This window comes from Pseudophryne corroboree, chromosome 4 (genome assembly GCF_028390025.1).
Source record: "Pseudophryne corroboree isolate aPseCor3 chromosome 4, aPseCor3.hap2, whole genome shotgun sequence".
NCBI classification, from domain to species: Eukaryota; Metazoa; Chordata; class Amphibia; order Anura; family Myobatrachidae; genus Pseudophryne; species Pseudophryne corroboree.
Genome location: NC_086447.1, coordinates 20,452,292 through 20,475,895, shown reverse-complemented (window position 1 = coordinate 20,475,895; position 23,604 = coordinate 20,452,292). Strand labels below are relative to the sequence as shown.

The 23,604-nt window shown below is 40.0% G+C and overlaps 12 non-coding genes across 12 annotated transcripts; all 12 read left to right on the top strand.

The window, feature by feature from the left end:
* The first annotated feature begins 900 nt into the window (after positions 1 to 900).
* TRNAS-CGA (transfer RNA serine (anticodon CGA)) lies at positions 901 to 982 on the top strand. The gene has a single exon. It is a non-coding gene; the product is annotated as a tRNA-Ser (tRNA).
* Positions 983 to 2,425: 1,443 nt separating this feature from the next.
* On the top strand, positions 2,426 to 2,507 carry TRNAS-UGA (transfer RNA serine (anticodon UGA)). The gene has a single exon. It is a non-coding gene; the product is annotated as a tRNA-Ser (tRNA).
* Positions 2,508 to 3,738: 1,231 nt separating this feature from the next.
* TRNAS-UGA (transfer RNA serine (anticodon UGA)) lies at positions 3,739 to 3,820 on the top strand. The gene has a single exon. It is a non-coding gene; the product is annotated as a tRNA-Ser (tRNA).
* A 1,232-nt stretch (positions 3,821 to 5,052) lies between these two features.
* Positions 5,053 to 5,134, top strand: TRNAS-CGA (transfer RNA serine (anticodon CGA)). Its single transcript has one exon. It is a non-coding gene; the product is annotated as a tRNA-Ser (tRNA).
* An 8,111-nt stretch (positions 5,135 to 13,245) lies between these two features.
* Positions 13,246 to 13,327, top strand: TRNAS-CGA (transfer RNA serine (anticodon CGA)). The gene has a single exon. It is a non-coding gene; the product is annotated as a tRNA-Ser (tRNA).
* Positions 13,328 to 14,558: 1,231 nt separating this feature from the next.
* On the top strand, positions 14,559 to 14,640 carry TRNAS-CGA (transfer RNA serine (anticodon CGA)). The gene has a single exon. It is a non-coding gene; the product is annotated as a tRNA-Ser (tRNA).
* A 1,230-nt stretch (positions 14,641 to 15,870) lies between these two features.
* Positions 15,871 to 15,952, top strand: TRNAS-CGA (transfer RNA serine (anticodon CGA)). The gene has a single exon. It is a non-coding gene; the product is annotated as a tRNA-Ser (tRNA).
* Positions 15,953 to 17,183: 1,231 nt separating this feature from the next.
* TRNAS-CGA (transfer RNA serine (anticodon CGA)) lies at positions 17,184 to 17,265 on the top strand. Its single transcript has one exon. It is a non-coding gene; the product is annotated as a tRNA-Ser (tRNA).
* A 1,230-nt stretch (positions 17,266 to 18,495) lies between these two features.
* On the top strand, positions 18,496 to 18,577 carry TRNAS-CGA (transfer RNA serine (anticodon CGA)). The gene has a single exon. It is a non-coding gene; the product is annotated as a tRNA-Ser (tRNA).
* A 1,231-nt stretch (positions 18,578 to 19,808) lies between these two features.
* Positions 19,809 to 19,890, top strand: TRNAS-CGA (transfer RNA serine (anticodon CGA)). The gene has a single exon. It is a non-coding gene; the product is annotated as a tRNA-Ser (tRNA).
* Positions 19,891 to 21,120: 1,230 nt separating this feature from the next.
* On the top strand, positions 21,121 to 21,202 carry TRNAS-CGA (transfer RNA serine (anticodon CGA)). Its single transcript has one exon. It is a non-coding gene; the product is annotated as a tRNA-Ser (tRNA).
* Positions 21,203 to 22,433: 1,231 nt separating this feature from the next.
* Positions 22,434 to 22,514, top strand: TRNAS-CGA (transfer RNA serine (anticodon CGA)). The gene has a single exon. It is a non-coding gene; the product is annotated as a tRNA-Ser (tRNA).
* Positions 22,515 to 23,604: the final 1,090 nt, after the last annotated feature.

Sequence of the window (23,604 nt, the reverse complement as noted above, 5' to 3'; positions counted from 1 at the left end):
TCAAATCGTGTCAGATGACTTTCAGTGCTAATTATTATATCATTAACCTCTCCTTTATTAAAAATTGCGCTTTAATGCAAAAAACGAAAAATAATTGTCTGTGCATACTCTCATGTAGCACAATTATCTTCACTAGCTCAAAAGGGCTGCTTATTATCCAAAATGGATTGTCAAATCAGAGCAAACAATGGAATATCCCCATCATTCCTTGAACACTTGATTAGTTTACAAAAAAAGCAAAATTCAAAAGAGTGTAGAAGGTTTGATAGGCTCAAGCATCTCTAATCTTGATGTAAGTTTGGCTACACTAAAAAATCTATTGAAAGTGCTTTCCAAACTAGCTCTGCAGCCAGTTGATCGTATTTGCACAAATATAAGTCAAACTATTAGTGATATTTTCCAAATGATTAAACATGACAATTTGTGTGATAATGCAACACAGGAATAAGTAGTTGAATCTCTTTTGTGTAGTGAAATCATTTTTCATTTTGCTTGGAAAGTTGATAATGTTTAAAATTAACACTCAATCATTTTAATTGCACGTAATATCACAGGTGTACAATCGTGGAATCCTTCGATATCTCAGCTGGTAGAGCGTAGGACTGTAAAGGAGATTAGTACAGAAATCCTAAGGTCGCTGCTTCATTTCCGGCTCGAAGGATGCCGCTTTTGATAAACTTAGATGTCAGTACTGACATTTTATAAACCCAAAACTATACCAAGTATAAAGCATTCTCCAAGTTATATTTTAAAAATCATTAACGCAGGCCACTGTGGTCAGGATTAACTTCCCATTTAAATCATCTCTGATACAATATTACTTCAGTCATCCTCAAAGCCTGAAATGAAGTAGCTCAACCCATAGAGAAACTTTTGTGAAAACATCACATTGCATGAGAGGTAGTCGTGGCCGAGTGGTTAAGGCGATGGACTCGAAATCCATTGTGGACTCCCCACGCAGGTTCAAATCCTGCTTACTACAACCACATGTTTTTTTAATTTTTCAGAAAATTTGCTAAAAGCTTGAAACCAGTGATGTTCAGGGTGAGTCAGGCACTGGCACATCAAAATCTTTAGGATGCCTGCCTGTTCTCTCTTTCTCTATCCCCCATTCTCCTCCTCTCCTTGAGACTGAGCCCAGGAATCTCAGCAGCCATACTAAGCAGCATTAATTAATTACAAATGCATTTTGAATGTCAAATTTGTAAGAAAGTTTTGTACATTTAGCAAAATATCAAATTCATTTGAAAGAAAATGATGTCCACTCAAAGTAAAAAGAGCTTTGGTTACTTTCAATGCACAACATTTTACTTTCAAATCGTGTCAGATGACTTTAAGTGCAACTCAGTCCTATTTGTAGCTTGGTCTCCTTTAGTTGTAGTGGATATCTGTCAATTCCCCATTTAGGCAAGTGGATGGACTTCTAGGCTTGTTCCAGGTGTTAGCAATTGGAGTCTGTATGTCCAACTTCTCCTGACCAACGCGTTTCACTGTAACAACAGCTTTCTCAAGGTACAAATAGGACTGAGTTGCCGCTCGGAACAAAGCAAAGGTCGGTCCCTAAAGAAATCTGTGGACTTATATCTGCCAGCATTGTAAATTGCCCCCAGGACTGTGGCACAAGTTCCTAGGAGTATATGCACCAATTGATCTCTCAACTTCTCACATGGTAATATACCAAACCATTTTGCTGTGCTGTGCTTGCCTAATAATTTTATACAAATATTATAATATTATTTTATAATTGATGTACATCTATGAATTAATTTTTAACTAATTGTTGCAACATATTTTATTTAATAAAACTCAATTGTTCTTTCCATATCCAGTTTTTTCAAGCGCTGTATACATTGTTTTTTCCTGTAGCTCTGCAGCCAGTTGATCGTATTTGCACAAATATAAGTCAAACTATTAGTGATATTTTCCAAATGATTAAACATGACAATTTGTGTGATAAAGCAACACAGGAATAAGTAGTTGAATCTCTTTTGTGTAGTCAAATCATTTTTCATTTTGCTTGGAAAGTTGATAATGTTTAAAATTAACACTCAATCATTTTAATTGCACGTAATATCACAGGTGTACAATCGTGGAATCCTTCGATATCTCAGCTGGTAGAGCGGAGGACTGTAAAGGAGATTGGTACAGAAATCCTAAGGTCGCTGCTTCATTTCCGGCTCGAAGGATGAAGCTTTTGATAAACTTAGATGTCAGTACTGACATTTTATAAACCCAAAACTATACCAAGTATAAAGCATTCTCCAAGTTATATTTTAAAAATCATTAACGCAGGCCACTGTGGTCAGGATTAACTTCCCATTTAAATCATCTCTGATACAATATTACTTCAGTCATCCTCACAGCCTGAAATGAAGTAGCTCAACCCATAGAGAAACTTTTGTGAAAACATCACATTGCATGAGAGGTAGTCGTGGCCGAGTGGTTAAGGCAATGGACTTGAAATCCATTGGGATCTCCCCGCGCAGGTTCGAATCCTGCCGACTACGACCACATGGTTGTTTAATTTTTCAGAAAATTTTATAAAAGCTTGAAACCAGTGATGTTCAGGGTGAGTCAGGCACTGGCACATCAAAATCTTTAGGATGCCTGCCTGTTCTCTCTTTCTCTATCCCCCATTCTCCTCCTCTCCTTGAGACTGAGCCCAGGAATCTCAGCAGCCATACTAAGTAGCATTTATTAATTACAAATGCATTTTGAATGTCAAATTTGTAAGAAAGTTTTGTACATTTAGCAAAATATCAAATTCATTTGAAAGAAAATGATGTCCACTCAAAGTAAAAAGAGCTTTGGTTACTTTCAATGAACAACATTTTACTTTCAAATCGTGTCAGATTACTTTCAGTGCTAATTATTATATCATTAACCTCTCCTTTATTAAAAATTGTGCTTTAATGCAAAAAAAGAAAAATAATTGTCTGTGCATACTCTCATGTAGCACAATTATCTTCACTAGCTCAAAAGGGCCGCTCATTGTCCAAAATGAATTATCAAATCAGAGCAAACAATGGAATATCCCCATCATTCCTTGAACACTTGATTAGTTTACAAAACAAGCAAAATTCAAAAGAGTGTAGAAGGTTTGATAGGCTCAAGCATCTCTAATCTTGATGTAAGTTTGGCTACACTAAAAAATCTATTGAAAGTGCTTTCCAAACTAGCTCTGCAGCCAGTTAATCGTATTTGCACAAATATAAGTCAAACTATTAGTGATATTTTCCAAATGATTAAACATGACAATTTGTGTGATAAAGCAACACAGGAATAAGTAGTTGAATCTCTTTTGTGTAGTCAAATCATTTTTCATTTTGCTTGGAAAGTTGATAATGTTTAAAATTAACACCCAATCATTTTAATTACACGTAATATCACAGGTGTACAATCGTGGAATCCTTCGATATCTCAGCTGGTAGAGCGGAGTACTGTAAAGGAGATTGGTACAGAAATCCTAAGGTCGCTGCTTCATTTCCGGCTCGAAGGATGCCGCTTTTGATAAACTTAGATGTCAGTACTGACATTTTATAAACCCAAAACTATACCAAGTATAAAGCATTCTCCAAGTTATATTTTAAAAATCATTAATGCAGGCCACTGTGGTCAGGATTAACTTCCCATTTAAATCATCTCTGATACAATATTACTTCAGTCATCCTCACAGCCTGAAATGAAGTAGCTCAACCCATAGAGAAACTTTTGTGAAAACATTACATTGCATGAGAGGTAGTTGTGGCCGAGTGGTTAAGGCGATGGACTTGAAATCCATTGGGATCTCCCCGCGCAGGTTCAAATCCTGCCGACTATGACCACATGGTTGTTTAATTTTTCAGAAAATTTGATAAAAGCTTGAAACCAGTGATGTTCAGGGTGAGTCAGGCACTGGCACATCAAAATCTTTAGGATGCCTGCCTGTTCTCTCTTTCTCTATCCCCCATTCTCCTCCTCTCCTTGAGACTGAGCCCAGGAATCTCAGCAGCCATACTAAGTAGCATTTATTAATTACAAATGCATTTTGAATGTCAAATTTGTAAGAAAGTTTTGTACATTTAGCAAAATATCAAATTCATTTGAAAGAAAATGATGTCCACTCAAAGTAAAAAGAGCTTTGGTTACTTTCAATGCACAACATTTTACTTTCAAATCGTGTCAGATGACTTTCAGTGCTAATTATTATATCATTAACCTCTCCTTTATTAAAAATTGTGCTTTAATGCAAAAAAAAGAAAAATAATTGTCTGTGCATACTCTCATGTAGCACAATTATCTTCACTAGCTCAAAAGGGCCGCTCATTGTCCAAAATGGATTGTCAAATCAGAGCAAACAATGGAATATCCCCATCATTCCTTGAACACTTGATTAGTTTACAAAACAAGCAAAATTCAAAAGAGTGTAGAAGGTTTGATAGGCTCAAGCATCTCTAATCTTGATGTAAGTTTGGCTACACTAAAAAATCTATTGAAAGTGCTTTCCAAACTAGCTCTGCAGCCAGTTGATCGTATTTGCACAAATATAAGTCAAACTATTAGTGATATTTTCCAAATGATTAAACATGACAATTTGTGTGATAAAGCAACACAGGAATAAGTAGTTGAATCTCTTTTGTGTAGTCAAATCATTTTTCATTTTGCTTGGAAAGTTGATAATGTTTAAAATTAACACTCAATCATTTTAATTGCACGTAATATCACAGGTGTACAATCGTGGAATCCTTCGATATCTCAGCTGGTAGAGCGGAGGACTGTAAAGGAGATTGGTACAGAAATCCCAAGGTCGCTGCTTCATTTCCGGCTCGAAGGATGAAGCTTTTGATAAACTTAGATGTCAGTACTGACATTTTATAAACCCAAAACTATACCAAGTATAAAGCATTCTCCAAGTTATATTTTAAAAATCATTAACGCAGGCCACTGTGGTCAGGATTAACTTCCCATTTAAATCATCTCTGATACAATATTACTTCAGTCTTCCTCACAGCCTGAAATGAAGTAGCTCAACCCATAGAGAAACTTTTGTGAAAACATCACATTGCATGAGAGGTAGTCGTGGCCGAGTGGTTAAGGCGATAGACTCGAAATCCATTGGGGTCTCCCCGCGCAGGTTCAAATCCTGCCGACTACGACCACATGGTTGTTTAATTTTTCAGAAAATTTGCTAAAAGCTTGAAACCAGTGATGTTCAGGGTGAGTCAGGAACTGGCACATCAAAATCTTTAGGATGCCTGCCTGTTCTCTCTTTCTCTATCCCCCATTCTCCTCCTCTCCTTGAGACTGAGCCCAGGAATCTCAGCAGCCATACTAAGTAGCATTTATTAATTACAAATGCATTTTGAATGTCAAATTTGTAAGAAAGTTTTGTACATTTAGCAAAATATCAAATTCATTTGAAAGAAAATGATGTCCACTCAAAGTAAAAAGAGCTTTGGTTACTTTCAATGAACAACATTTTACTTTCAAATCGTGTCAGATTACTTTCAGTGCTAATTATTATATCATTAACCTCTCCTTTATTAAAAATTGTGCTTTAATGCAAAAAAAGAAAAATAATTGTCTGTGCATACTCTCATGTAGCTGTCACGATCCGGGTATCTGGACGCCATTTCTTACCCATCAGATGCCTCCTAAGGTTGGCTCAGCGCTCCAGGACCGGATCCCATCTGTTATCCTGATGTGTACATTCCTGTATCCTCTCCTGTCACTCTGGGACGCTGTCACAGTGGACGCCATATTACACCTGGCATGGCGTCTCCCGCGGCCTCCGCCGCCGTCCCTGAACTTCTGCATGCGGAGTGTCTGAGTGGCGATTGCGTCAGCCGCGGCCTCCGCTGTGTCCGCGTGGTTGGATGTGCATCTGTCAGCCTGGCGCCTCCTGTCTCCGGTGGCCGGCGCCGCCATTACTGTTTTCATTACCACATGGATTACAAACCAAACTTCCCTCCAAGTGTCTGCATGGGCGCAGCCATCTTGGATTCTGTCAGCTGATCATTTCCACCAATCTGTTCTCAGTATTGATAATCTGCATAATTGCCTAGCCAATCCCTTCCTTGCTGCAGGTATAAATACACTGTGCCTGAGCAAGGAAGGCGTCAGTGCTTTGGTTGTCAAACCTAGTTCCTGTTTGTCTCTCTCCTGTGATTGTCTTCCAGGTTCCAGCTCCTGTCTCAAGACTTCCACCATAGAGACCCGCACCAGCATTCCACCTGCGGTGTAGCCTGACTCTCCAATCCATTGTGGATTCATCTGTTTCCAGCTACAACATTACCTGCTTCCAGCTCAGCTTCCAGCAGAGTACAGCTTCCCTTAAAGGGCCGGTGTCCTTTCTACACTTTACCACTCTCCACCGGTATTATTATTTCTCCGCTCTCAAGTTCTACATTTCAGTTCATATTTAATCGCTCCCAAGTTCATTTATTATTTAACTGGTTCCAGCCAGTATCCACTCCGTGCTAACAACAGTCTGGTTCCAGCCAGTATCCACAGCAGCTGTTTTATCTTCAGCAACCCAGCTTTTCCTGGAACACCAGCTGGCACAATCCTGGGTTATCTCCATTGCTACAGTCGGGCCTGGTAAGGACTTTCCATCTAGAAGATCATAAGAACTATCTCACACTACCAGTGCCCTGTGGCTCCTGCCATCCTGTAGTACCCAGGAACTGTATTTATTCTTTGCTGACTTTTTACGTTTTCTTTTACTGCTGCTGTGTTGCGGAGTTGTCATAATAAACATCATTGACTTTTATCCAAGTTGTCGTGGTCATGCCTTCGGGCAGTTATTATTCATGTTACTTACATGTCCAGGGGTCTGATACAACCTCCCAGGTTCCGGTACATCTCAGCCCCTACAACTGAGGCTGCCTCCCGTCAGCTCAGGCCCTCAGTTGTGACAGTAAGCACTGACCTAATGAATCCAGCCGGAGACCAGGATCAAGCGGCCAGGCCGATGCAAGAACTGGCAGCCCGACTAGAACATCAGGAGGCTGCACAGGGCCACATCATCCGCTGTCTCCAGGATCTCTCTACTCGGCTGGATGGGATTCAGACAACTCTCCGTGGATCAGGCGCGTCTGGTGCGTCAACCACAGTGACTCCAGCTATAACCCCACCCACCTTACCCATTTCTGCTCCACATCTTCATCTTCCAAACGCCAGCAAAATTTGACGGATCTCCAAGATTCTGCAGGGGATTTCTCAACCAGTGTGAGATTCAGTTTGAGCTACAACCTGGCAATTTTCCCAGTGACCGTACAAAAATTGCCTACATTATTTCTCTTCTCAGTGGCTCAGCCCTTGATTGGGCATCACCGTTATGGGAGAGGTCCGACACCCTGCTATCTTCCTACACTGCCTTCGTGTCAACACTCAGGCGCATCTTCGACGAGCCAGGCCGGGTAACCTCAGCTTCATCCGAGATTCTCCGTTTACGCCAGGGGTCACGTACTGTAGGACAATATCTGATACAGTTCCAGATCCTGGCATCCGAACTGGCATGGAACGACGAGGCCCTGTATGCTGCATTCTGGCATGGCTTATCTGAGCGTATTAAAGATGAGTTAGCTACCAGAGACTTACCTTCTAAGTTAGATGAGCTAATCTCACTCTGCACGAAAGTTGATTTACGTTTCAGAGAGAGAGCAACTGAGCGTGGAAGATCATCTGCTCCAAAATCTTCTGCTCCTCCTCCTCGTCAACTGTCACCATCTAAAGATGAGCCCATGCAACTTGGCCGTTCCCGTTTAACTCCTGCTGAGCGCCGAAGACGTCTCTCTGAGTCTCTTTGCCTTTACTGTGCAGCTCCGTCTCACACCATCAATGACTGTCCCGAACGTCCGGGAAAACTCCAAACCCTAGCTTGCCCAGGAGAGGGCCGGCTAGGAATAATGATCTCCTCTCCATCTCCTCATGATTGTAATCTCCCAGTGTCGCTCCAAATTGCTCAACGTTATCGGAACGTCATTGCCCTCCTTGATTCCGGAGCAGCTGGGAACTTTATTACCGAAGCCTATGTTAAACGGTGGTCCCTACCCACCGAGAGACTTCCTTCGTCCATCTCCTTAACTGCCGTGGATGGCAGTAAAATTTTTGATACAGTTATTGCTCTAAGGACTCTACCAGTTCGCCTGAGAGTGGGAGTTCTTCATTCCGAACTTATTTCACTTTTAGTGATTCCAAGAGCCACACATCCTGTGGTCCTGGGCCTTCCATGGCTCCGTCTTCACAATCCTACAATTGATTGGACGACTACGCAAATCCTGGCATGGGGTTCCTCCTGTGCTGAGACATGTTTGTTTAAAGTATTGCCTGTCTGTTCTTCCTCCCCCAGGTCGTCTGATGTTCCACCTCCTCCATATCAAGATTTCACGGATGTGTTCAGTAAAGCTTCTGCTGATATCCTTCCTCCTCATAGAGAATGGGACTGTCCGATTGATCTCGTTCCAGGGAAGGTTCCACCTCGAGGCCGAACTTATCCGTTGTCTCTGCCTGAGACGCATTCTATGGAGGAATATATTAAAGAGAACCTAGCAAAGGGGTTCATTCGACCTTCTTCTTCTCCAGCCGGCGCAGGCTTCTTTTTTGTAAAAAATAAAGATGGTGGTCTGCGGCCGTGCATCGACTACAGAGGTTTGAACGACATTACCATCAAGAACCGTTATCCTTTACCCCTGATTACTGAGCTCTTTGACAGAGTTAGCGGAGCTACCATCTTTACAAAGCTGGACTTGAGAGGTGCATACAATCTCATCCGGATCCGTGAGGGTGACGAGTGGAAGACCGCCTTTAACACCCGTGACGGACATTATGAGTACCTCGTCATGCCCTTCGGATTGAGCAATGCTCCAGCTGTCTTCCAGCATTTTGTCAATGAGATCTTCAGAGACATTCTATACCGTCATGTCGTGGTCTATCTAGACGATATCCTCATTTTTGCCAACGATTTAGAGGAACATCGTTTTTGGGTTAAAGAGGTTCTGTCCCGTCTCCGTGTCAATCATCTCTATTGCAAATTAGAAAAATGCGTCTTTGAAGTCAAGTCCATTCCGTTTCTAGGGTACATTGTGTCCGGTTCCGGACTAGAGATGGATCCTGAGAAACTACAAGCAATCCAAAATTGGCCGGTACCCTTAACCCTCAAAGGGGTCCAGAGGATCTTAGGGTTCGCCAACTATTACCGAAAGTTTATACGAGACTTTTCCACCATTGTGGCGCCTATTACTGCTTTCACTAAGAAGGGTGCTAACCCGTCCAAGTGGTCTGAAGAAGCCATGCAAGCATTTCATCTTTTAAAACAAAGGTTCATCTCTGCGCCTGTTCTGAAACAGCCTGACATCGACTCTCCTTTCATCTTAGAGGTGGATGCCTCCTCCGTTGGAGTAGGAGCGGTGTTATCTCAGAGGGCTAAAGATGGCCATTTACACCCTTGCAGTTTCTTCTCCCGGAAGTTCTCCCCAGCTGAGCGCAACTATGCCATTGGCGACCAGGAGTTGCTAGCCATCAAGCTCGCTCTAGAAGAGTGGAGGTATCTGTTGGAGGGAGCTTCTCATTCAATCACCATACTTACAGACCACAAGAACCTTTTATACCTGAAGGGCGCACAATGTCTCAACCCTCGTCAGGCCAGATGGGCACTTTTCTTTTCCAGGTTCGACTTTAAACTCCAGTTCTGTCCGGGCTCTCAGAATCGCAAGGCCGATGCCCTTTCCTGCTCATGGGAGCAAGAAAATGAGTCAGAGTCTTCAGACAAGCATCCTATTATAAATCCGTTGGCATTCTCCACGGTAGGGATGGACTCTACGCCCCCATCAGGGAAAAGTTTTGTGAAGCCGATGCTAAGGAAGAAGCTCATGCATTGGGCCCATGCTTCCCGTTTTGCCGGACATACAGGTATCCAAAAAACCCTGGAGTTTATCTCTAGGTCCTATTGGTGGCCAACTCTGAAAAAGGACGTCTTGGAGTTTATTGCATCTTGCCCAAAGTGTGCCCAACATAAAGTATCCCGCCAGTCGCCTGCGGGGCAACTGGTTCCACTATCCGTTCCCCGTCGACCATGGACCCACTTGTCGATGGATTTCATTACAGACTTACCCATGTGCAACAAGTTCAATACCATCTGGGTGGTAGTTGACCGGTTCACCAAGATGGCACACTTCATTGCTCTCACCGGTCTTCCGTCAGCTTCCAAGTTGGCTCAAGTATTCATACAAGAGATCTTCCGACTCCACGGTCTTCCTGAAGAAATTATCTCAGATCGAGGAGTTCAATTCACAGCCAAATTCTGGCGAAGTTTATGTCAAGTCCTCCAAGTCAAGCTAAAGTTTTCCACGGCTTACCATCCTCAGACCAATGGTCAAACCGAGAGGGTGAATCAGGACTTGGAGGCCTTCCTCCGCATCTATGTGTCCTCCTCTCAAGATGACTGGGTTCAATTACTTCCCTGGGCCGAGTTCTGTCATAACAACCAGTATCATTCTTCATCTGCTTCAACACCATTCTTCACTAACTTTGGATTCCACCCTAAAGTCCCTGAGTTCCAACCGCTTCCAGCAACTTCTGTTCCCGCAGTGGATATCACCTTGCATCAGTTTGCCAATATCTGGAAGAGCGTACGATCAGCTCTGCTCAAGGCATCGTTCAGGTACAAGAAGTTTGCGGATAAGAAGCGTCGAGCAGTTCCTGCTCTCAAGGTGGGTGATCGGGTATGGTTATCCACGAAGAATTTGAGGTTAAGAGTTCCCAGTATGAAGTTTGCACCTCGCTATATCGGTCCTTTCAAGATTGAACAAGTCATCAATCCTGTTGCTTACAGACTCCAGTTGCCTCCCTTCTTAAAAATACCCAGGACATTCCATGTTTCCCTGTTGAAACCGCTGATCTTGAATCGGTTTCATTCCTCACTTCCTCCAACTCCGAAAGTCCAAACTCAACGAGGCGTTGAGTATGAAGTGGCCAAGATCCTGGACTCACGTCACCGTTACGGTCAACTACAATATCTTATTGACTGGAAAGGTTATGGTCCTGAGGAACGTTCATGGACCAATGCTTCTGATGTCCATGCTCCTGCGTTGGTCCGGAGATTCCATTCCAAGTTTCCTCAAAAGCCAAAGAAGTGTCCTGGGGCCACTCCTAAAGGGGGGGGTGCTGTCACGATCCGGGTATCTGGACGCCATTTCTTACCCATCAGATGCCTCCTAAGGCTGGCTCAGCGCTCCAGGACCGGATCCCATCTGTTATCCTGATGTGTACATTCCTGTATCCTCTCCTGTCACTCTGGGACGCTGTCACAGTGGACGCCATATTACACCTGGCATGGCGTCTCCCGCGGCCTCCGCCGCCGTCCCTGAACTTCTGCATGCGGAGTGTCTGAGTGGCGATTGCGTCAGCCGCGGCCTCCGCTGTGTCCGCGTGGTTGGATGTGCATCTGTCAGCCTGGCGCCTCCTGTCTCCGGTGGCCGGCGCCGCCATTACTGTTTTCATTACCACATGGATTACAAACCAAACTTCCCTCCAAGTGTCTGCATGGGCGCAGCCATCTTGGATTCTGTCAGCTGATCATTTCCACCAATCTGTTCTCAGTATTGATAATCTGCATAATTGCCTAGCCAATCCCTTCCTTGCTGCAGGTATAAATACACTGTGCCTGAGCAAGGAAGGCGTCAGTGCTTTGGTTGTCAAACCTAGTTCCTGTTTGTCTCTCTCCTGTGATTGTCTTCCAGGTTCCAGCTCCTGTCTCAAGACTTCCACCATAGAGACCCGCACCAGCATTCCACCTGCGGTGTAGCCTGACTCTCCAATCCATTGTGGATTCATCTGTTTCCAGCTACAACATTACCTGCTTCCAGCTCAGCTTCCAGCAGAGTACAGCTTCCCTTAAAGGGCCGGTGTCCTTTCTACACTTTACCACTCTCCACCGGTATTATTATTTCTCCGCTCTCAAGTTCTACATTTCAGTTCATATTTCATCGCTCCCAAGTTCATTTATTATTTAACTGGTTCCAGCCAGTATCCACTCCGTGCTAACAACAGTCTGGTTCCAGCCAGTATCGACAGCAGCTGTTTTATCATCAGCAACCCAGCTTTTCCTGGAACACCAGCTGGCACAATCCTGGGTTATCTCCATTGCTACAGTCGGGCCTGGTAAGGACTTTCCATCTAGAAGATCATAAGAACTATCTCACACTACCAGTGCCCTGTGGCTCCTGCCATCCTGTAGTACCCAGGAACTGTATTTATTCTTTGCTGACTTTTTACGTTTTCTTTTACTGCTGCTGTGTTGCGGAGTTGTCATAATAAACATCATTGACTTTTATCCAAGTTGTCGTGGTAACGCCTTCGGGCAGTTATTATTCATGTTACTTACATGTCCAGGGGTCTGATACAACCTCCCAGGTTCCGGTACATCTCAGCCCCTACAACTGAGGCTGCCTCCCGTCAGCTCAGGCCCTCAGTTGTGACAGTAGCACAATTATCTTCACTAGCTCAAAAGGGCCGCTCATTGTCCAAAATGGATTGTCAAATCAGAGCAAACAATGGAATATCCCCATCATTCCTTGAACACTTGATTAGTTTTCAAAACAAGCAAAATTCAAAAGAGTGTAGAAGGTTTGATAGGCTCAAGCATCTCTAATCTTGATGTAAGTTTGGCTACACTAAAAAATCTATTGAAAGTGCTTTCCAAACTAGCTCTGCAGCCAGTTGATCGTATTTGCACAAATATAAGTCAAACTATTAGTGATATTTTCCAAATGATTAAACATGACAATTTGTGTGATAAAGCAACACAGGAATAAGTAGTTGAATCTCTTTTGTGTAGTCAAATCATTTTTCATTTTGCTTGGAAAGTTGATAATGTTTAAAATTAACACTCAATCATTTTAATTGCACGTAATATCACAGGTGTACAATCGTGGAATCCTTCGATATCTCAGCTGGTAGAGCGGAGGACTGTAAAGGAGATTGGTACAGAAATCCTAAGGTCGCTGCTTCATTTCCGGCTCGAAGGATGCCGCTTTTGATAAACTTAGATGTCAGTACTGACATTTTATAAACCCAAAACTATACCAAGTATAAAGCATTCTCCAAGTTATATTTTAAAAATCATTAACGCAGGCCACTGTGGTCAGGATTAACTTCCCATTTAAATTATCTCTGATACAATATTACTTCAGTCATCCTCACAGCCTGAAATGAAGTAGCTCAACCCATAGAGAAACTTTTGTGAAAACATACATTGCATGAGAGGTGGTCGTGGCCGAGTGGTTAAGGCAATGGACTCGAAATCCATTGGGGTCTCCCCGCGCAGGTTCAAATCCTGCCGACTACGACCACATGGTTGTTTAATTTTTCTGAAAATTTGCTAAAAGCTTGAAACCAGTGATGTTCAGGGTGAGTCAGGCACTGGCACATCAAAATCTTTAGGATGCCTGCCTGTTCTCTCTTTCTCTATCCCCCATTCTCCTCCTCTCCTTGAGACTGAGCCCAGGAATCTCAGCAGCCATACTAAGTAGCATTTATTAATTACAAATGCATTTTGAATGTCAAATTTGTAAGAAAGTTTTGTACATTTAGCAAAATATCAAATTCATTTGAAAGAAAATGATGTCCACTCAAAGTAAAAAGAGCTTTGGTTACTTTCAATGCACAACATTTTACTTTCAAATCGTGTCAGATGACTTTCAGTGCTAATTATTATATCATTAACCTCTCCTTTATTAAAAATTGTGCTTTAATGCAAAAAAAGAAAAATAATTGTCTGTGCATACTCTCATGTAGCACAATTATCTTCACTAGCTCAAAAGGGCCGCTCATTGTCCAAAATGGATTGTCAAATCAGAGCAAACAATGGAATATCCCCATCATTCCTTGAACACTTGATTAGTTTACAAAACAAGCAAAATTCAAAAGAGTGTAGAAGGTTTGATAGGCTCAAGCATCTCTAATCTTGATGTAAGTTTGTCTACACTAAAAAATCTATTGAAAGTGCTTTCCAAACTAGCTCTGCAGCCAGTTGATCGTATTTGCACAAATATAAGTCAAACTATTAGTGATATTTTCCAAATGATTAAACATGACAATTTGTGTGATAAAGCAACACAGGAATAAGTAGCTGAATCTCTTTTGTGTAGTGAAATCATTTTTCATTTTGCTTGGAAAGTTGAGAATGTTTAAAATTAACACTCAATCATTTTAATTGCACGTAATATCACAGGTGTACAATCGTGGAATCCTTCGATATCTCAGCTGGTAGAGCGGAGTACTGTAAAGGAGATTGGTACAGAAATACTAAGGTCGCTGCTTCATTTCCGGCTCGAAGGATGCCGCTTTTGATAAACTTAGATGTCAGTACTGACATTTTATAAACCCAAAACTATACCAAGTATAAAGCATTCTCCAAGTTATATTTTAAAAATCATTAACGCAGGCCACTGTGGTCAGGATTAACTTCCCATTTAAATCATCTCTGATACAATATTACTTCAGTCATCCTCACAGCCTGAAATGAAGTAGCTCAACCCATAGAGAAACTTTTGTGAAAACATCACATTGCATGAGAGATAGTCGTGGCCGAGTGGTTAAGGCAATGGACTCGAAATCCATTGGGGTCTCCCCGCGCAGGTTCAAATCCTGCCGACTACGACCACATGGTTGTTTAATTTTTCAGAAAATTTGCTAAAAGCTTGAAACCAGTGATGTTCAGGGTGAGTCAGGCACTGGCACATCAAAATCTTTAGGATGCCTGCCTGTTCTCTCTTTCTCTATCCCCCATTCTCCTCCTCTCCTTGAGACTGAGCCCAGGAATCTCAGCAGCCATACTAAGTAGCATTTATTAATTACAAATGCATTTTGAATGTCAAATTTGTAAGAAAGTTTTGTACATTTAGCAAAATATCAAATTCATTTTAAAGAAAATGATGTCCACTCAAAGTAAAAAGAGCTTTGGTTACTTTCAATGCACAACATTTTACTTTCAAATCGTGTCAGATGACTTTCAGTGCTAATTATTATATCATTAACCTCTCCTTTATTAAAAATTGTGCTTTAATGCAAAAAAAGAAAAATAATTGTCTGTGCATACTCTCATGTAGCACAATTATCTTCACTAGCTCAAAAGGGCCGCTCATTGTCCAAAATGGATTGTCAAATCAGAGCAAACAATGGAATATCCCCATCATTCCTTGAACACTTGATTAGTTTACAAAACAAGCAAAATTCAAAAGAGTGTAGAAGGTTTGATAGGCTCAAGCATCTCTAATCTTGATGTAAGTTTGGCTACACTAAAAAATCTATTGAAAGTGCTTTCCAAACTAGCTCTGCAGCCAGTTGATCGTATTTGCACAAATATAAGTCAAACTATTAGTGATATTTTCCAAATGATTAAACATGACAATTTGTGTGATAAAGCAACACAGAAATAAGTAGTTGAATCTCTTTTGTGTAGTGAAATCATTTTTCATTTTGCTTGGAAAGTTGATAATGTTTAAAATTAACACTCAATCATTTTAATTGCACGTAATATCACAGGTGTACAATCGTGGAATCCTTCGATATCTCAGCTGGTAGAGCGGAGGACTGTAAAGGAGATTGGTACAGAAATCCTAAGGTCGCTGCTTCATTTCCGGCTCGAAGGATGCGCTTTTGATAAACTTAGATGTCAGTACTGACATTTTATAAACCCAAAACTATACCAAGTATAAAGCATTCTCCAAGTTATATTTTAAAAATCATTAACGCAGGCCACTGTGGTCAGGATTAACTTCCCATTTAAATCATCTCTGATACAATATTACTTCAGTCATCCTCACAGCCTGAAATGAAGTAGCTCAACCCATAGAGAAACTTTTGTGAAAACATCACATTGCATGAGAGGTAGTCGTGGCCGAGTGGTTAATGTGATGGACTCGAAATCCATTGGGGTCTCCCCGCGCAGGTTCAAATCCTGCCGACTACGACCACATGGTTGTTTAATTTTTCAGAAAATTTGCTAAAAGCTTGAAACCAGTGATGTTCAGGGTGAGTCAGGCACTGGCACATCAAAATCTTTAGGATGCCTGCCTGTTCTCTCTTTCTCTATCCGTCATTCTCCTCCTCTACTTGAGACTGAGCCCAGGAATCTCAGCAGCCATACTAAGTAGCATTTATTAATTACAAATGCATTTTGAATGTCAAATTTGTAAGAAAGTTTTGTACACTTAGCAAAATATCAAATTCATTTGAAAGAAAATGATGTCCACTCAAAGTAAAAAGAGCTTTGGTTACTTTTAATGCACAACATTTTACTTTCAAATCGTGTCAGATGACTTTCAGTGCTAATTATTATATCATTAACCTCTCCTTTATTAAAAATTGTGCTTTAATGCAAAAAAAGAAAAATAATTGTCTGTGCATACTCTCATGTAGCACAATTATCTTCACTAGCTCAAAAGGGCCGCTCATTGTCCAAAATGGATTGTCAAATCAGAGCAAACAATGGAATATCCCCATCATTCCTTGAACACTTGATTAGTTTACAAAACAAGCAAAATTCAAAAGAGTGTAGAAGGTTTGATAGGCTCAAGCATCTCTAATCTTGATGTAAGTTTGTCTACACTAAAAAATCTATTGAAAGTGCTTTCCAAACTAGCTCTGCAGCCAGTTGATCGTATTTGCACAAATATAAGTCAAACTATTAGTGATATTTTCCAAATGATTAAACATGACAATTTGTGTGATAAAGCAACACAGGAATAAGTAGTTGAATCTCTTTTGTGTAGTCAAATCATTTTTCATTTTGCTTGGAAAGTTGATAATGTTTAAAATTAACACTCAATCATTTTAATTGCACGTAATATCACAGGTGTACAATCGTGGAATCCTTCGATATCTCAGCTGGTAGAGCGGAGGACTGTAAAGGAGATTGGTACAGAAATCCTAAGGTCGCTGCTTCATTTCCGGCTCGAAGGATGCCGCTTTTGATAAACTTAGATGTCAGTACTGACATTTTATAAACCCAAAACTATACCAAGTATAAAGCATTCTCCAAGTTATATTTTAAAAATCATTAACGCAGGCCACTGTGGTCAGGATTAACTTCCCATTTAAATCATCTCTGATACAATATTACTTCAGTCATCCTCACAGCCTGAAATGAAGTAGCTCAACCCATAGAGAAACTTTTGTGAAAACATCACATTGCATGAGAGGTAGTTGTGGCCGAGTGGTTAAGGCAATGGACTCGAAATCCATTGGGGTCTCCCCGCGCAGGTTCAAATCCTGCCGACTACGACCACATGGTTGTTTAATTTTTCAGAAAATTTGCTAAAAGCTTGAAACCAGTGATGTTCAGGGTGAGTCAGGCACTGGCACATCAAAATCTTTAGGATGCCTGCCTGTTCTCTCTTTCTCTATCCGTCATTCTCCTCCTCTACTTGAGACTGAGCCCAGGAATCTCAGCAGCCATACTAAGTAGCATTTATTAATTACAAATGCATTTTGAATGTCAAATTTGTAAGAAAGTTTTGTACACTTAGCAAAATATCAAATTCATTTGAAAGAAAATGATGTCCACTCAAAGTAAAAAGAGCTTTGGTTACTTTTAATGCACAACATTTTACTTTCAAATCGTGTCAGATGACTTTCAGTGCTAATTATTATATCATTAACCTCTCCTTTATTAAAAATTGTGCTTTAATGCAAAAAAAGAAAAATAATTGTCTGTGCATACTCTCATGTAGCACAATTATCTTCACTAGCTCAAAAGGGCCGCTCATTGTCCAAAATGGATTGTCAAATCAGAGCAAACAATGGAATATCCCCATCATTCCTTGAACACTTGATTAGTTTACAAAACAAGCAAAATTCAAAAGAGTGTAGAAGGTTTGATAGGCTCAAGCATCTCTAATCTTGATGTAAGTTTGTCTACACTAAAAAATCTATTGAAAGTGCTTTCCAAACTAGCTCTGCAGCCAGTTGATCGTATTTGCACAAATATAAGTCAAACTATTAGTGATATTTTCCAAATGATTAAACATGACAATTTGTGTGATAAAGCAACACAGGAATAAGTAGTTGAATCTCTTTTGTGTAGTCAAATCATTTTTCATTTTGCTTGGAAAGTTGATAATGTTTAAAATTAACACTCAATCATTTTAATTGCACGTAATATCACAGGTGTACAATCGTGGAATCCTTCGATATCTCAGCTGGTAGAGCAGAGGACTGTAAAGGAGATTGGTACAGAAATCCTAAGGTCGCTGCTTCATTTCCGGCTCGAAGGATGCCGCTTTTGATAAACTTAGATGTCAGTACTGACATTTTATAAACCCAAAACTATACCAAGTATAAAGCATTCTCCAAGTTATATTTTAAAAATCATTAACGCAGGCCACTGTGGTCAGGATTAACTTCCCATTTAAATTATCTCTGATACAATATTACTTCAGTCATCCTCACAGCCTGAAATGAAGTAGCTCAACCCATAGAGAAACTTTTGTGAAAACATACATTGCATGAGAGGTGGTCGTGGCCGAGTGGTTAAGGCAATGGACTCGAAATCCATTGGGGTCTCCCCGCGCAGGTTCAAATCCTGCCGACTACGACCACATGGTTGTTTAATTTTTCTGAAAATTTGCTAAAAGCTTGAAACCAGTGATGTTCAGGGTGAGTCGGGCACTGGCACATCAAAATCTTTAGGATGCCTGCCTGTTCTCTCTTTCTCTATCCCCCATTCTCCTCCTCTCCTTGAGACTGAGCCCAGGAATCTCAGCAGCCATACTAAGTAGCATTTATTAATTACAAATGCATTTTGAATGTCAAATTTGTAAGAAAGTTTTGTACATTTAGCAAAATATCAAATTCATTTGAAAGAAAATGATGTCCACTCAAAGTAAAAAGAGCTTTGGTTACTTTCAATGCACAACATTTTACTTTCAAATCGTGTCAGATGACTTTCAGTGCTAATTATTATATCATTAACCTCTCCTTTATTAAAAATTGTGCTTTAATGCAAAAAAAGAAAAATAATTGTCTGTGCATACTCTCATGTAGCACAATTATCTTCACTAGCTCAAAAGGGCCGCTCATTGTCCAAAATGGATTGTCAAATCAGAGCAAACAATGGAATATCCCCATCATTCCTTGAACACTTGATTAGTTTACAAAACAAGCAAAATTCAAAAGAGTGTAGAAGGTTTGATAGGCTCAAGCATCTCTAATCTTGATGTAAGTTTGTCTACACTAAAAAATCTATTGAAAGTGCTTTCCAAACTAGCTCTGCAGCCAGTTGATCGTATTTGCACAAATATAAGTCAAACTATTAGTGATATTTTCCAAATGATTAAACATGACAATTTGTGTGATAAAGCAACACAGGAATAAGTAGCTGAATCTCTTTTGTGTAGTGAAATCATTTTTCATTTTGCTTGGAAAGTTGAGAATGTTTAAAATTAACACTCAATCATTTTAATTGCACGTAATATCACAGGTGTACAATCGTGGAATCCTTCGATATCTCAGCTGGTAGAGCGGAGTACTGTAAAGGAGATTGGTACAGAAATACTAAGGTCGCTGCTTCATTTCCGGCTCGAAGGATGCCGCTTTTGATAAACTTAGATGTCAGTACTGACATTTTATAAACCCAAAACTATACCAAGTATAAAGCATTCTCCAAGTTATATTTTAAAAATCATTAACGCAGGCCACTGTGGTCAGGATTAACTTCCCATTTAAATCATCTCTGATACAATATTACTTCAGTCATCCTCACAGCCTGAAATGAAGTAGCTCAACCCATAGAGAAACTTTTGTGAAAACATCACATTGCATGAGAGATAGTCGTGGCCGAGTGGTTAAGGCAATGGACTCGAAATCCATTGGGGTCTCCCCGCGCAGGTTCAAATCCTGCCGACTACGACCACATGGTTGTTTAATTTTTCAGAAAATTTGCTAAAAGCTTGAAACCAGTGATGTTCAGGGTGAGTCAGGCACTGGCACATCAAAATCTTTAGGATGCCTGCCTGTTCTCTCTTTCTCTATCCCCCATTCTCCTCCTCTCCTTGAGACTGAGCCCAGGAATCTCAGCAGCCATACTAAGTAGCATTTATTAATTACAAATGCATTTTGAATGTCAAATTTGTAAGAAAGTTTTGTACATTTAGCAAAATATCAAATTCATTTTAAAGAAAATGATGTCCACTCAAAGTAAAAAGAGCTTTGGTTACTTTCAATGCACAACATTTTACTTTCAAATCGTGTCAGATGACTTTCAGTGCTAATTATTATATCATTAACCTCTCCTTTATTAAAAATTGTGCTTTAATGCAAAAAAAGAAAAATAATTGTCTGTGCATACTCTCATGTAGCACAATTATCTTCACTAGCTCAAAAGGGCCGCTCATTGTCCAAAATGGATTGTCAAATCAGAGCAAACAATGGAATATCCCCATCATTCCTTGAACACTTGATTAGTTTACAAAACAAGCAAAATTCAAAAGAGTGTAGAAGGTTTGATAGGCTCAAGCATCTCTAATCTTGATGTAAGTTTGGCTACACTAAAAAATCTATTGAAAGTGCTTTCCAAACTAGCTCTGCAGCCAGTTGATCGTATTTGCACAAATATAAGTCAAACTATTAGTGATATTTTCCAAATGATTAAACATGACAATTTGTGTGATAAAGCAACACAGAAATAAGTAGTTGAATCTCTTTTGTGTAGTGAAATCATTTTTCATTTTGCTTGGAAAGTTGATAATGTTTAAAATTAACACTCAATCATTTTAATTGCACGTAATATCACAGGTGTACAATCGTGGAATCCTTCGATATCTCAGCTGGTAGAGCGGAGGACTGTAAAGGAGATTGGTACAGAAATCCTAAGGTCGCTGCTTCATTTCCGGCTCGAAGGATGCGCTTTTGATAAACTTAGATGTCAGTACTGACATTTTATAAACCCAAAACTATACCAAGTATAAAGCATTCTCCAAGTTATATTTTAAAAATCATTAACGCAGGCCACTGTGGTCAGGATTAACTTCCCATTTAAATCATCTCTGATACAATATTACTTCAGTCATCCTCACAGCCTGAAATGAAGTAGCTCAACCCATAGAGAAACTTTTGTGAAAACATCACATTGCATGAGAGGTAGTCGTGGCCGAGTGGTTAATGTGATGGACTCGAAATCCATTGGGGTCTCCCCGCGCAGGTTCAAATCCTGCCGACTACGACCACATGGTTGTTTAATTTTTCAGAAAATTTGCTAAAAGCTTGAAACCAGTGATGTTCAGGGTGAGTCAGGCACTGGCACATCAAAATCTTTAGGATGCCTGCCTGTTCTCTCTTTCTCTATCCGTCATTCTCCTCCTCTACTTGAGACTGAGCCCAGGAATCTCAGCAGCCATACTAAGTAGCATTTATTAATTACAAATGCATTTTGAATGTCAAATTTGTAAGAAAGTTTTGTACATTTAGCAAAATATCAAATTCATTTGAAAGAAAATGATGTCCACTCAAAGTAAAAAGAGCTTTGGTTACTTTCAATGCACAACATTTTACTTTCAAATCGTGTCAGATGACTTTCAGTGCTAATTATTATATCATTAACCTCTCCTTTATTAAAAATTGTGCTTTAATGCAAAAAAAGAAAAATAATTGTCTGTGCATACTCTCATGTAGCACAATTATCTTCACTAGCTCAAAAGGGCCGCTCATTGTCCAAAATGGATTGTCAAATCAGAGCAAACAATGGAATATCCCCATCATTCCTTGAACACTTGATTAGTTTACAAAACAAGCAAAATTCAAAAGAGTGTAGAAGGTTTGATAGGCTCAAGCATCTCTAATCTTGATGTAAGTTTGGCTAAACTAAAAAATCTATTGAAAGTGCTTTCCAAACTAGCTCTGCAGCCAGTTGATCGTATTTGCACAAATATAAGTCAAACTATTAGTGATATTTTCCAAATGATTAAACATGACAATTTGTGTGATAAAGCAACACAGGAATAAGTAGTTGAATCTCTTTTGTGTAGTGAAATCATTTTTCATTTTGCTTGGAAAGTTGAGAATGTTTAAAATTAACACTCAATCATTTTAATTGCACGTAATATCACAGGTGTACAATCGTGGAATCCTTCGATATCTCAGCTGGTAGAGCGGAGTACTGTAAAGGAGATTGGTACAGAAATCCTAAGGTCGCTGCTTCATTTCCGGCTCGAAGGATGCCACTTTTGATAAACTTAGATGTCAGTACTGACATTTTATAAACCCAAAACTATACCAAGTATAAAGCATTCTCCAAGTTATATTTTAAAAATCATTAACGCAGGCCACTGTGGTCAGGATTAACTTCCCATTTAAATCATCTCTGATACAATATTACTTCAGTCATCCTCACAGCCTGAAATGAAGTAGCTCAACCCATAGAAAAACTTTTGTGAAAACCTCACATTGCATGAGAGGTAGTCGTGGCCGAGTGGTTAAGGCGATGGACTCGAAATCCATTGGGGTCTCCCGCGCAGTTTCAAATCCTGCCGACTACGACCACATGGTTGTTTAATTTTTCAGAAAATTTGCTAAAAGCTTGAAACCAGTGATGTTCAGGGTGAGTCAGGCACTGGCACATCAAAATCTTTAGGATGCCTGCCTGTTCTCTCTTTCTCTATCCCACATTCTCCTCCTCTCCTTGAGACTGAGCCCAGGAATCTCAGCAGCCATACTAAGTAGCATTTATTAATTACAAATGCATTTTGAATGTCAAATTTGTAAGAAAGTTTTGTACATTTAGCAAAATATCAAATTCATTTGAAAGAAAATGATGTCCACTCAAAGTAAAAAGAGCTTTGGTTACTTTCAATGCACAACATTTTACTTTCAAATCGTGTCAGATGACTTTCAGTGCTAATTATTATATCATTAACCTCTCCTTTATTAAAAATTGTGCTTTAATGCAAAAAAAGAAAAATAATTGTCTGTGCATACTCTCATGTAGCACAATTATCTTCACTAGCTCAAAAGGGCCGCTCATTGTCCAAATTGGATTGTAAAATCAGAGCAAACAATGGAATATCACCATCATTCCTTGAACACTTGATTAGTTTACAAAACAAGCAAAAATCAAAAGAGTGTAGAAGGTTTGATAGGCTCAAGCATCTCTAATCTTGATGTAAGTTTGGCTACACTAAAAAATCTATTGAAAGTGCTTTCCAAACTAGTTCTGCAGCCAGTTGATCGTATTTGCACAAATATAAGTCAAACTATTAGTGATATTTTCCAAATGATTAACCATGACAATTTGTGTGATAAAGCAACACAGGAATAAGTAGTTGAATCTCTTTTGTGTAGTCAAATCATTTTTCATTTTGCTTGGAAAGTTGATAATGTTTAAAATTAACACTCAATCATTTTAATTGCACGTAATATCACAGGTGTACAATCGTGGAATCCTTTGATATCTCAGCAGGTAGAGCAGAGGACTGTAAAGGAGATTGGTACAGAAATCCTAAGGTCGCTGCTTCATTTCCGGCTCGAAGGATGACGCTTTTGATAAACTTAGATGTCAGTACTGACATTTTATAAACCCAAAACTATACCAAGTATAAAGCATTCTCCAAGTAATATTTTAAAAATCAT